Raw genomic sequence first — 13872 nt, 5'->3', positions numbered from 1 at the left:
CTTGTTCCCATTCATTGCCTTCACTGAGGGAGCAGACTCCTGCTCTCAATTTCCACACTGTTGGTCTTTGTTGACTTGGCTACTGACATTGTATGAATTCCTCATCGTTCTTTCTTCTCTAGGAAAAATCATGCATTGCTCTTAAATTTATTTAATCCAGCCAGCAATGGCTGAGGCTCAGTCTCTGCCCTCAAAGAGATAAGAGAGAGACATAAAAAAAAAAAAAAAAAAAAAAAAAAAAAGCTAACAGGACCTTGTACACGTTATAATGGAGATGACAGCTACCAGCTTCAAGGGGAGCTTCCCAGAGAAGGTGGGTTTCAAGAGGCCCTAAAAATGCTGAGAGCCTGGAAGAGTTGGGAGAGGCATTAGAACATTGGAGAACTCTGGGAGCCAGGATGAGTGTGGGGCAAGATGGTGAGAAAACCATAGTGGAAACGTCCACTGAGGAGAGAAAAGAGGAGCGAGAGTGTCTGCCTCAGAAGAGGAGATGGTCACGATGGAAGCAGAGGTCAGAGAGGGAGAGGTGACGATGCTGTGCTACGCCTCGAGGAAGGAGGAGGGAGACAAGCCAAAAGATGCAGGTGGTCTGTAGAAGCTGAAGAAGGGAGAGGAACACGTTCTCCACCACAGCCTCCAGGAGGAAGGCAGCCAGCCCTGTGCAAACCTGGACAGGAGGACTTCCGACCTCCAGAACTGTAAGATGATCAATTTGTGTTGATTTAAGCGTCCAAGTCGGTAGTAACAGGTTACAGCAGCCACTGGAAACCAATACTGAGGACCTCAGCTTCGAGACTAGTAGACTCTGATCTGAAACAATCAGAGTCTTGGACTCGAGAGGCTTTTGAGCAGAGGCATAAAGTTACTCATCCCACACGTATGCATGGGGTGAGTCCTGTGTAAGCCCCACAAAAACAGGTCCTTGCCCGTACTGGTCCCCAAGTGCCTTAGCACGGAGAAGAGTATCTGTCACCCAGATGAAACCCGGTCAGGTATTTTCTGGATGAACGGGCACACGGCTAGTAAATGCTACAATCTCTCCAGTGGACAACCTCACTCCCGCTCTCCCGAATTGTTTCAATATTCACCTCAGAGGCCCCTCAATCTTCGATCTTGTCTCCAGTCCAAACTATCGTCGAGTTCATTGTCCAATACAGACTCTGGTTACGTAGTTTTTATCCAAATGAAATTTAAATGTCTTCAAGTGTTATTTGAAGCCCTCGGTGACATGGCCTCAGATTACCTTCAGGAGCAGAAACCGTCGACACCCACGTAGTCTTCTGTCTACACTGGCATGACTTCACCATAAGCAGTGTTCCCTAAACATGACTTCACCATCTCACTGTGCTGTTGGCTCTTCTGTTCTGGGAAACACTTGCAGGGAAAAGTGTAAGTTACTAACTTTCTCTTTAATCTCAGGAACTTCCCAGAAAAAAATCCACCTAAATGAATATCGAACCATTCAACTCTTTCAACAGATGGTCTCGAGGGTTGTCTATTCTCCAGGACTCTTGAGAATCCTGCCTTAAAAGCCTCACCTTACTGTCCACGCTAATCCTAAACCGTGATATCCTGATCCTTCCCCAAACCCTGTCAAGCGTCCTCCCCAAACTGCTAAGCTTCTGAAACCCTATAAATGTCCCAACTTTGCCTTAAGCATCAAAAACACCTCTTGGGCTCTGTGGAGAGGGGGATGCCCCTTACTGTGGTGAACAGTGAACTCAGCTCTGCCTTGCCAGCAGGTTGCAAGTATTCGGAGCGAACAAACATTAAACACCCAGCCAAACGTGCCACTTCTGGCTCCACTCTCGTAGAAGGCAGAATAAAGATCACTCGAAGATGCCCACGTCCTCATGCCAGGAATCTGTGACCATGTAACATTTCAGGACAAAGAGGAATTAGAGTAACAGATGGGTTTGAGATGACTAATCAGTTTATTCCAAAATGGGGAGATCATGAGGCGCCTGGGTGGCTCAATCGGTTAAACGTCCAACTTCGGCTCAGGTCATGATCTCACGGTTTGTGGGTTCTAGCCCCACGTCCGGGCTCTGTGCTGACAGCTTGGAGCCTGGAGCCTGCTTCGGATTCTGTGTCTCCCTCTCTCTCTGCCCCTCCTCCACTCACACTCTGTCTCTCTCTGTCTCGAGAAATAAATAAACATTAAAAAAAAATTTTTTTAATGGGGAGATTTTCCTGGATTATACAAGTAGGACCAGTGTAAACCCCAGGGTCCTTAAATGCAGAAGAGGAAACTGGAGAGTCAGGGTCACACTGATGCAATGTGGGAAAGACTCAACCCACCATGAGTAGCTTTGGAGACAAAGCAAGGGGGCACGAGCCAGCAGGTGGCCTCTAGAAGGTGGAAACAGCAAGGAAATGGAGTTTCATGAATTAGAGGTGGGAGAAGAATCCTCTATCGGAGAATAACACAATATCAATGGAAAAAGCAACTGCCGAAGAAAATTAAGAGTTCGATTCAGCCTACAACCCTGGGAGAGGCCACAAAAATGTTTGAAATCCTGGATGAGAATGGAAAATTATGAAGGTAAAATTGTCTCGTCAGACGTCTCCAAACTGTAACAACATCTCTACGCATTGACTGTTGAACTTGAATACACACAAAGCCCACTACATTTGAAAACAACCGCAAAGCTTGGTGTTTCTCAATCCACCAGAATTCAGAATTCTCAAATATGCACAATGCAACAGATTCAACCAGCTACTTGCAGTAAGCTAATTTTGAAAGCAGTGGGTTTTTTTTTTTTAATGTTCTCAAATTATTTTACATTTAAGGAAAACATTGAAGATGGAAAGTGGGTACACTTTAATCTGGGTGATGTAAAATGTTGTGGTTGCTCCAAAAGAGAGATTATGGCTTGCCCAGCCCCAGAACGGCTGGTCCTCTGGGAATGGAGCGGGACTCCATTGGACTTTTGACATGAATGCAGTGACAGAGTGGGAAGGATGATAAATAAGACAAAAACAACGGCAGTTAATGGTCATTGGACACTCACCATGTGCCACTGATTCCTTTCATCTTTTTTGTTAATTGGGGTGCAGCTCACATAACATACAGTTAGTCACTTTAGAGTGCATGCTTCCGTGGCATTTAGTACATCCACGATGCTGTGCAACTCCCAACTCTCTCCAGTTTTAAATCTTTTTCATCACCCTGACAAAGTACCCCTTACCCATCGAAGAGGAACTCCTTATTTTCCTCTTCCTCCCTCCCGTAACCACTCATCTGCCTTCTGTCTCTATGAATGGGCCTCCTCCAGGCATTTCAAATGAACGGAATCATGCCATATGTGACCTTTTGTGTCTGGTTTCTTTCTTAGAATATTTCCAGCACCTCAAAAAGACACCCCATTCCTAAGAGCGGTCATCCTATTATCCATCCAGCCTCAGTCCCAAGCAACCACTAACCTACTTTCTGTCCCCATATAATTGCCTATTCTGGACACTTCATATAAATGGAATTTTACACTATGTGGTTTTTGTGGCTGGCTTCTTTCACTTAGCACAATATTTTGAGGATTCATTCACATTCTTTACAACCGGATGATGTCCCGCTGCATGTATATATCACAATTTATTGTGTATATATCACAAGACATTCATCTGTTGATGGGCATCTCGGTTGTTTCTATTTGGGGCCCTTATGAATACTACTGTTGTGAATGCTCGTGTACAAGTCTCTCTATGGACATACATGTTCATGTCCCTTGGATACATCCCTAGGAGTGAAATCTCTCATTAAGATGGTAACTCTATGCTTCACTTTTTGAGAAGTAGTCTCCTTTCATCTTCATAGTAGCACAGAAACGGAATTTGAACTAGGTACGATCACGCACCCAAGGTGACTTCCAGTAAGAGGTAAAGCCCTAATTTACATTCAGGCCAATCTTCCCCTAGAGTCTCTGCCCTTCTACCTCCTCGAGACTCCTTCCTATCAGCACATATGAGATAGAGAGTGGTGGGGGTTGGGGAGAGGAGGGACCTGATGGGTATGTGCAGGGCATGACAGGCAGTAAAAGCTAGCAAGTGTAAGATTGTCCCCAGGTGCATTCTGAATAGAAGGCTGTGAAGGTGGATGGGGGCCAGATCCTAGAGGGCACTCAATGTCAGGATGACAGCCAAAGTCAGATAGCCCACAGTGGATGGGGGTTGAGGACCATTAAGGCCCTTTACGTACTCAGGTAAAAATGGTGGCCCAGAGTGGGCCAGGTGAAAGAACCCATTCTGGGGCACAGAGCTGAGAAAATGAACGGTGCTGTGCACTTTCTGCATGACTTTTACGGTTAAATTGAAGGACTCCCCACCTTTTAGCAGGGAAGAGAAATGAACAACAGGTGCAAACACAGACACACATACAAGAAGCAACAGTAACCTCTGTAGCCACAGCCACAGTGGCTGCAGCAATTCACAAAATTAAACAGGGAAGTCAGAAGAACCAGTACATAAAAATGCTGTAAATCTGTTGAGATCCTTTTATCACAGGCACACAGAATTTTGCAATTTCAGGAGTCCCACAGACTTCTCCAAGATCTAATCTGCAGGCTTGGATCTCAAGTTTATTTATTTTGCTCTTGTCTCTCTTGTATATTAAGATGGATATTTGGCCCATTCATTTTTAGCTCTTTCCCCCAATAGAAATACTTAAAGCTATAAATGTGCTTCTACGTTCTGCTTTAGCTGCATTTCCCTAGTTTGGTATTTTCTTAATCGTGCAGTTGTAAATATTTTCTTTTGATTTAAGTTTATTTATTTATTTTTAATGAGAGAGAGAGGGAGAGAGAGGGAGAAGGGGAAGGGCAGAGAAAGAGGGATAGAGAAAGGATCCCAAGCAGGCTCTGCACTGACAGCGTGGGGCTCAAATTCACTAACCATGAGATCATGACCTGAGCCAAAATCAAGAGTTGGACGCTTAACTGACTGAAGCCACCCAGGCACCCCGTATCTATTTTCGAATTCCATTTTGATTTCTTCCTTGAGCTTTTGGTTTGTTTATCTATTGCTGCATTGAAAAAAAATACCTAGAAGCTTAAAATAGTATCTTCTTTTCTCTCGTGATTTTATGGGTCATGAATCTGTGCAACTTTCAGCTGGATGATTCTTTTGCTCCCCTAAGAGCTGGCCCAGGTGACTGGTGATATTCAATTATTCAGATGATAGATGGGCTGGTCTGGAGGACAACCTCCCTCATGTGGCATCTTGGCAGGGATGGATAGGAGGTCAGGTGCAGGTGAGACTTTTGACTGGAGTATCTACATAGGGTATCTGCTGCACCATGGCCTCAGGATGGTTGGACTAGCTCGAGGTGGCTCAGGGTTTCCAGAGAGTGTCGGGGGAAATAAACTGTCAGTCTAAGGTCTGTACCTGGGAACTGGCACAGCACCACTTCTGCCCTATTCTGTTGCTTGAAGTGGTCAAAGGGACGCCCTCCTCAGATTCATTGGAAGAGAGACACCCCACCCCAGATTCTGTTTTGTGCTGAATTGTATCTCCTCAAAATATGCATGTTGCAACCCTAACCCCAATAACTCAGAATATGACTGTATCCAGAGGCAGGATCTTTACGGAAGTAATTGGGTTAAAGTGGGGTCATTAGGGTGGTCCCTAATCTAATCGGACTGCCATCCTAATAAGAATAGGAGATTACAGGGGTGACATGTGAGAAGAGGGCCATTTTCAACCAAGCAGAGAGGCCTCAGGAGATTCCAGACAAGCAGACACCTTGATCTTCGACTTCTGGCCTCCAGAACTGTGAGAAAATAACTTGGTGTTGCTTTGGGTCCTTCTTTTTTTTTTATGGAAAAGAAGGCACTGCTGGAAATAATCCTGGACAATATTAAGGAGAAAAGGAACACAGACTGTACAGAAACAATTCCAACAGCTAGATCATAATGTTAATAAACCCTGACATTCTAAAACACAGTAGCGCCTTCTCATACAAGGTTTTGCAGACACAGTTCGAACAACTGACACACAAGAACACAAGAGGCTTGACCTGGATAGTGAACAAAGAAAACCACTAACCAAGATGGCCCACGTGAGGGTAATGCCTATGAGAGAAGTTTAAAAAGACCTGACAGGGGAGCCTGGGTGGCTCGGTCGGTTAAGCATCCGACTCTTGATTTCAGCTCAGGTCGTGATCTCACAATTCGTGGGCTCATGAGATCCAGCTCCCATGTTGGGAGCAGAGCCTGCTTGGGATTCTCTCTCTCCTTGTCTCTCTGCCCCTCCTCCCTGACTCAAAATAAATAAATAAACATTATTTAAAAAAAAAAAAAAAAGCTGGCCATGTGTGTGGTAAGGCAAATATTTTTTTCCCCATGTACTCAAATATATTCAGGATTTTGACTGAGCAGTAGGGGTGACTAATGTCTTTGTTCTTCCTCAGAATCAGGTCACAGCAAGAGGGTTAGAAGATCTAGCTTATAGGAAGAAATGATGGAATTCCTGGAAGGTATGCCGAGAGAAGTTGTAGTCTCTCCCCTCTGGCAACTCTGAAAGAGAGCACAGCCCACTGTTTTGGTTAATAATCCATACAAAATCTAGCCTAAATCATGGTGTTCATTCTAAATAATAATGGTGCCTCTGCTTAGGGGAACTCTGGATCCCTTCTGAGACAATGATGGATATTCCATTTATATGTTTTATCCGATTTAATCTCCTCGGCATTTTTGCATTTTTAGTTTTCATTATTATGCTTCCTTTGCCGGTGAAGGACTTAAAGTTCTGACAGGTTAAGTTACTCACACTGGGTCGTATGGCTGTTCAGTGGTAGAGCAGAGATGCAAGTCCAAGTTAGTTGGGGTTTGAGGATTCCAAGTATCAAAACCAACTCTGGCATCTCAGGCGAAATAGATAAGTATGTGTAGTAGCCGGGGCTCCCCAGAAACAACCAATAGGAGATGTATGATGCATGAGAGAGGGTGGGAAATGGGAAGGAGCTCACGCAGTATGGAGGTGACAACTCCCACAAGACACCATCTGCAAGCTGGGGAACCAGAAAAGCCTACGGTGTGATCCCAGGATCCCTAGAAGAGTCATATTTATAGAGACAGAAAGTAGATGATGGGTGATCGCTTAGGTCTAGGGGAGGGCAGAAGGGGGTCTGAAGTAGAAGAAAACCGAAGAAGAGGTGTCTGGGGGGCTCAGTCCGTTAAGCATCTGACTCTTGATTTTGGCTCAGGTCATGATCTCATGGCGGGTGGGTTCAAGCCCTGCGTCGGGCTCTACGCCGACCGTGCAGAGCCTACTTGGGATTCTCTCTCCCTCTCTCTGCCCCTCTCGTGCTTTGCTTGCTCTTTCTCTCTCTCTCAAAATAAATAAATAAAATTAAAAAAAAAAGAGGATAGCTAAAAGGGACAGGGGTTCTCTGTGCAGTAATGAAAATATTCTAAACTTGATTGGGGTGATGGTTGCATAACTTTGTGAATATAGTAGAAACCACCGAGTGAGTCGTACGGTATGTGAATTACAGCTCAATAAAGCTGTTACCAAAAAATGTTAACAGAGGGCGTGCCTGCGTGGCTCAGTTGGTTAAGTGTTGGACTCTTGATTTCCGTTCAGGTCATGATCCCAGCATCATAGGATCAAGCTCCAAGTTGGGCTCCCTGCTGGGTGTGAAGCCTGCTTAAGATTCTCTCTTTCTCCCTCCATTCCTCTCCTGCTCATTCTCTTCTCTCTCTCTCTCTCTCTCTGTCAAAAATAAAAATAAAAAGATTTTTTTATTTTATTAAGCATTTTTTAATGTTTATTTATTTTTGAGAGAGACAGAGAGAGACAGAGTGCAAGTGGGGGAGGGGCAGACAGAGCGGGAGTCACAGAACCGGAAGCAGGGTCCAGGCTCTGAGCTGTCAGCCCAGAGCCCAACGCGGGGCTCGAACCCATGAACTGCGAGATGCCTGGGGGCACCCAGGCGCCCCCCAAAATAAAGTCTGGGAGGTCTGATGTCCAAGGGCAGGAGAGTTGGGTGTTCTAGCTCAAAAAGAGAAATCAAGAGACTTTGCCTTTCTCCTGCCTTTTTCTTCTCTTTGGGCCCTTAACAGGTTCGATGAAGCCCATCCCCATGTGTGAGGCAACTCTCTTCTCTTAGTCTCCTGAACCAAAGGCTAACCTCTTCTGGAAATACCCTCGCAGGCACACCCAGAAATAGTGTCTTATCAGCATCTAGGCAGGATCAGTCAAGCGAACGCATAAAATTACGTTCTAAAAGAAAATAAATAAACTGTATGTGGAGAAAAGTAGCCAATGAATGGCAGGGTTTAGGAACGGGTAAATTCTGTTGATGTTATCGAAGCTGCCCCGTCTGTGGTGCCTGGTCTGGCGGCCCTAGCAAAGACCATGTGTTTGACCGGAACACTCGTGAATGAGGTACAACTGTGTTTCTTTTTTTTTTTTTTTTTTTTAATTTTTTTTTTTTTCAACGTTTATTTATTTTTGGGACAGAGAGAGACAGAGCATGAACGGGGGAGGGGCAGAGAGAGAGGGAGACACAGAATCGGAAACAGGCTCCAGGCTCTGAGCCATCAGCCCAGAGCCCGACGCGGGGCTCGAACTCACGGACGGCGAGATCGTGACCTGGCTGAAGTCGGACGCTCAACCGACTGCGCCACCCAGGCGCCCCACAACTGTGTTTCTTAAACCACCGCCACGTGGTTCTCTTCCGGTTACCTTTTGGTCATTGATTTCTAACTTAATAGCCTCGTGGCCAGAGACTGTGGTGTGTGACTTGGTCATTTGAAATTCATGGGGCTTGTCTTTTAGCCCGGGACGTGGTGCACGATGTGGGTAAATATTCTTTGTGTGAGTCACAGGAAGGTGAATTCTCTAGTCATGGTTCCATGATCCTTATACATCTGTGGGGCCAAGCGGGGGGCTCGAGAGAGGCTGTTTTCCCGGTGGTCCCCCGGTGGCTGTGGTGGGTGACACTTCTAGCTCACCTGCACACTGAGGGTGTGTAAGGGTAGGGCTTACCTGTAGCCTCAAGAAATAACAGCTTTGTTTTAACACCGTAGGTTAAGAGATAACAGCCTTATCCTATCAGTCAAAGGATGGATTAGCGCCTGATTGGATTGGGGCAAGGGCCTGTTTGAACTGTTTCTACCTGGGAACTATTCCTTCGTTCTGTTCCCAGGTGATAATAAGACGACGTGGTCGGCTATAAAAACTCTGAACCCCAGCTGTTCGAGACCGCACGCTGGTCAAGAGCTCCGGTCCCGATCGATCGGTTTGCCTTACCTCTCGTGGCAATAAACTTGGTTGTGGCTGTCACTGGTGCCCGTAGCATTCTGTTTCAGGAGTCGTGCGGATGCAACAGGTGCAGCCAGTTGGGAGCCTCACGTGGTGGCAGCGGCCTCCTGCTGGACTCCCTACCTTTGATGGCACCAGGCTTCGCTTCCAGCGCTCGTCCCGCGCCCAAAGTTGCAGGAGTGGATGCCCCAGTTCACCTGCTTTACTCTCAAGGCGAAGACCGCCTGGCTCAGCACACCCTGCCCCCACCTGCAAGCGCCCGACTTCAACCAGCCTCTCGCGCACATCTTCCAGAGCTTTTGCTAGCTTGTGGATGCACGTCAAGGGATTCCTTAAAAAGTCTCTCATTCGGGACGTAAGACACTAAAAATACAAAGGGAGAAGGGCCACGCCGAGTACAAAAGCAGAACGACCCACAATCTGCAACCATCTGCCCAGAAAAACAACCCTTTACCTACAGAAATCAGCCAAGGTAGCCAGCCTGCTGCAAGAGGCAGAACCGCTTTCTCCACCGACAATCCGGGAAGGCAGGCAACGATCTCTGTAACAGCATCATTAATAACTGACGCTTTTCCCGTCCTTCCTTCTGATTTAGGCCCAGCACAGCCCAGAAAGCTAAACAGGCACCTGTCACCAATCACAGGAGACGCCCCGCTTCTAGGCAGCAACCTGAAGCTTCCCCGGGCATATAGCCTCCATCAGGCGCCCCTGGAGCCTTCTCTTTCCTCCACTACGAAGCTTTCCCTCTCCTCCACCCACCTCTGCGGCTCTGTCAAGACAGGGTGATGGTGGCCGACTCCCCCGTCATGGCCGCCTCAGAGTAAACAGCCTTGGCTTTTCCCATTTGGGTAGACTTTGTTTATTTTGTTCAGTTATGTTGATTATTTTAACCATCACTTTCAGTTGTTCCTTAGCCTGTAATGTGGTCTGGTACTTGTCAATTGGTGGGTCTGTTTTGTTCCTTTCTCACAAATTTCCACAATACAGACTTTGCCCTCAACACGGACTCAGCAATGCTCCCTTGTCCACTTCCCTTCCCTACCCGAGCCTCACACCGACAGTCTTCTCTGCTGCCTCGGTTCTCCACACGGTGGCCAGAAAGATGCTTCCAGAATGCAATTCCGCTCACCTTACTACCCGGATCTACTGCTACCTTCACCCCTCCTGGGGTCTATTCAGGAGATAATCGCTAAGATCCCAGTTCATTGTGTTGGGTGCATTACTCTCAAATTAATTCCTCATGAGAATGGGGGGGATACTCAGATACGGTGAAATTAACAGAATTCTCTTGTCATTCCATGTAACAACTTGTGGTTAATGTCTGTACCAGGAATGCAGCGCCGCGTAAAGGGCTGGAATTCGGACCTGCATTCCTGGCTCCCGGTCTGACTCCACCGTGCCAGAAGAAAGATGTTGCCTCGTAACAGAAACCAGACCTTTGCGGGGAGGTGGCCTATCCATGGGCATCGCTCGTGCACCTGAGGACAAAGCAGGCATGAAGGTTCTGCCTATAAAGGAAATAACTAGGTGGAACCCAAAACCTCTGTGACACTTATAATAGCGGGGGAGGAAAGGGAAAGGGGGGGGGGGGCGGGGAGGGACGACCTTGACCTTTGCAAAAATTTCTTTCTGCTCTTGGAGCATGCCGGAGCACCTGTCCTATCAAGCCACTGCTAGAAGCCTTCTGGGTCACTCGGCTCTGATTTGAACAGGACTGAGGTCAGGAAAACCCTTCCTGAAAAGTGACATTTAGACTGAGACCTGCAGAAAGGATCTCAGTTAGAAACAAAACTCCTTGCTCAGAATTTCAGCTGCGCTGGCTACGAATGGCTGCAGGAATCTGGAATCATAGATAGAAGCCTTTTACAAGCAAGGGGTTAATCCAGCATCCTAAATCTAGTATGCATTAGTCAAATAAAGTTCTGTGGGGGAAAGGGGGTGGGGGAGTTGGGGGTGGGGGGACCGTGTACCTCTCTCATTGATGGTTGTCATACTGATAAAGTCCTTATCAGAGAGGAAGGTTTTCAAGACTATAATTCATTTTCACCCATTGGTTTACTTTAAGTTTGCCAGAAAAATCATTGTTTTTTTTTTTTAATTTTTTTAACATTTTATTTATTTTTGAGAGACAGAGAGAGAGAGAGAGCATGAGCAGGGGAGGGGCAGAGAGAGAGGGAGACACAGAATCCGAAGCTGGCTCCAGGCTCTGAGCGGTCAGCACAGAGCCCGACGTGGAGCTCAAACCCACGAACCGTGAGATCCTGACCTGAGCTGAAGTTGGACACCCAACTCACTGAGCCACCCAGGTGTCCCCAGAAAAATCATTGTTAACTAGGCATCAGATTCCATTTAAATCAAAATAATTCCTATTTACATAATTTAAAGAAGGTCTTTGGAGAGAAGTGGGAAATAGGCTTTGCTGAAGTATTAGCTCCTGCCCAGCTCAGCTCGGAGCGAACATTGTCTCCTTAATCCAGGCACAGCCCTGCAGGGACGTCCAGGACTCCAGACCCACTTCCTAAAGAAAGAAACAGGCTGTTAACAGTCCAAGTCGTATGCCCCTCCTTACCGTAGTAAGTTGATTCATCCCTTTGTCTGACGTAATTAAACTGAACTTTGGAAAGTCACTCCTATTCTATTACCAGCAGTGGGACAGAACAAAGACAAGGAAATAATGTCTTCGGTTTCTTCTCGGTTTTTCACTTTAACTACGTTCGACCAGATTCACAAATTTCCAACAATTGACTAGGCTCTCAAATTAGAGGCGTGTAAACAATGCTAGTTTATACAAAAGCATAGCATCCCGTCATTTGGGGATACAGTGTGGCCAATGGCCATACGTGGGTTTCCAGCATAGATTGTGCCAAAACACTGTACGTGTGGCCTGGTCTGTAGACTATGCGACAGATAGATGATAGATAGATAGATAGATAGATAGATAGATAGATGATAGATAGATGATAGATAGATGATAGATGATAGATAGATAGGTGGATGGATAATGTAACTGGGGCCAAGGATATAAGAACACCTAGCTCCAGGAATCCCAAAGAGATCAGGTTCGGCCACTTTCCGCTGACAAAATCCAAAGGCAGAGAGACGTTTGGTGGCGACACAGAAAGGAATTTATTTCAGGGACGCCAACACTGGGAAGACAGCTGACTAACATCTCGGGGGTTGTCTCCAAAGTACCGAAAACACTTCCAGGTTTATACAAGGGAAATGTGGGACAAGGGTCGGTGGGTACATGCAGCTGGACAGCCAAGGTCAGGTGGATCATTATCTTGAGGTCAATCACGTGGGGGCTTGCAGGCTCAGGGCAGTTCCCTGTGGCTTGAGGGGGTAATTTCGGTTTCCATCAAGGGATGCTTTGCCCGCTGGGTCCTTTGCCCGAGTTAAGAAATGACGAGAGAAAAGCGCTCTAAAAGTCTGATATATAAGGGAAACCATTTTAGATTTCTTTCTAAGTCAGCGTGACCGTACGTAAACTTTGTTCAAACCCAGAGCCTGGTTTATGATCCACCCCCCACGGACTGCACACCTGCTTTGTGAATGAGCAGCCAAAAGGACAACCATCTTGTTCTAGAGATATCCATCGGGGCTCCTGCTTTATGCATTCCTTGATGTTAAAACTCGCAATTCCTGCCTATATGCTAATCTATAATCTTTTGAGCTGTTACAAGATGTAAAAAAAAGGACAAACCTCTGTAAGATCTGTTCATTCTCCGGAGCACTTTCTTCCCCGTAAAGAGCATGGTTCCCGGACAGCCGTCCCAACTTGGGCTCAAAGAAAACTCTCTTTCTTTCTTTTAGCAATTCTAAAAGTTGTGCTCATTTTGAATCAGCAAAGATAAGCTGGAAGGAAGAACTTAGAAGAATAGACTGAGGTCAAAATGGAGGTAGGCGAAGCACTCTTTCAAATACACAGATGATGGATAGATACGCAGACAGACAGAGCCATTGACCATCAGTATGGCCACTGAGTCTCACAACACCACTGAGGTAGATGCTGTGCTTCCCATATCACATCTGAGGCCCAGAGAGGGTCAGCCCCCAGCTGAGGTCACACAACGACTGAGTTGACAGAGACAAGATCTGACCCGGGATCTAATCTATGCTGTCTGGCCGCCTATCAAAATACATCTGAAACAGAACAAAGCTTTTGTATAGTGTGAGCATTTAATACCACTGGTTGCTGCCGAATTGAATTACATTCTAGTGTACCACTAATGGAAATTACAGTTGTCGGGGCGCCTGGGTGACTCAGTTGGTTAAGCATCCGACTTTGACTCAGGTCGTGATCTCGCAGTTCACGGGTTCGAGCCCCACATCGGGCTCTGTGCTGACAGCTCAGAGCCTGGAGCCTCCTTCGGATTCTGTGTCTCCCTCTCTCTCTCCCCCCTCCCCCACTCAGGCTCTGCCTCTCTCTCTCTCCCCCTCAAAAATAAGCAAACATAAAAAAAAAAAAAGGAAAATATCCAGTTGTAGAAAAACAAAAATAAATCAAAGTTCTGCCTACTGTACAGATGGCCACCAACTTACAATGGGTCTACTTACAACTTTATGACTTTGTGATGGTGTGAAAGGGATGTGTGTTCAGGAGGAACCAGA

General features: G+C 46.4%; 1 long non-coding RNA gene across 1 annotated transcript; it reads right to left on the bottom strand.

Moving 5' to 3' along the window:
- Positions 1-12363: 12363 nt before the first annotated feature.
- Positions 12364-13218, bottom strand: LOC123576000. The gene is made up of 2 exons (XR_006701129.1): positions 12965-13218; positions 12364-12690 (listed from the first exon to the last, which is right to left on the bottom strand). It is a non-coding gene; the product is annotated as an uncharacterized LOC123576000 (long non-coding RNA).
- Positions 13219-13872: the final 654 nt, after the last annotated feature.

This window comes from Leopardus geoffroyi, chromosome C2, assembly GCF_018350155.1.
Source record: "Leopardus geoffroyi isolate Oge1 chromosome C2, O.geoffroyi_Oge1_pat1.0, whole genome shotgun sequence".
NCBI classification, from domain to species: Eukaryota; Metazoa; Chordata; class Mammalia; order Carnivora; family Felidae; genus Leopardus; species Leopardus geoffroyi.
This window is presented reverse-complemented; position numbering and strand designations above follow the sequence as displayed.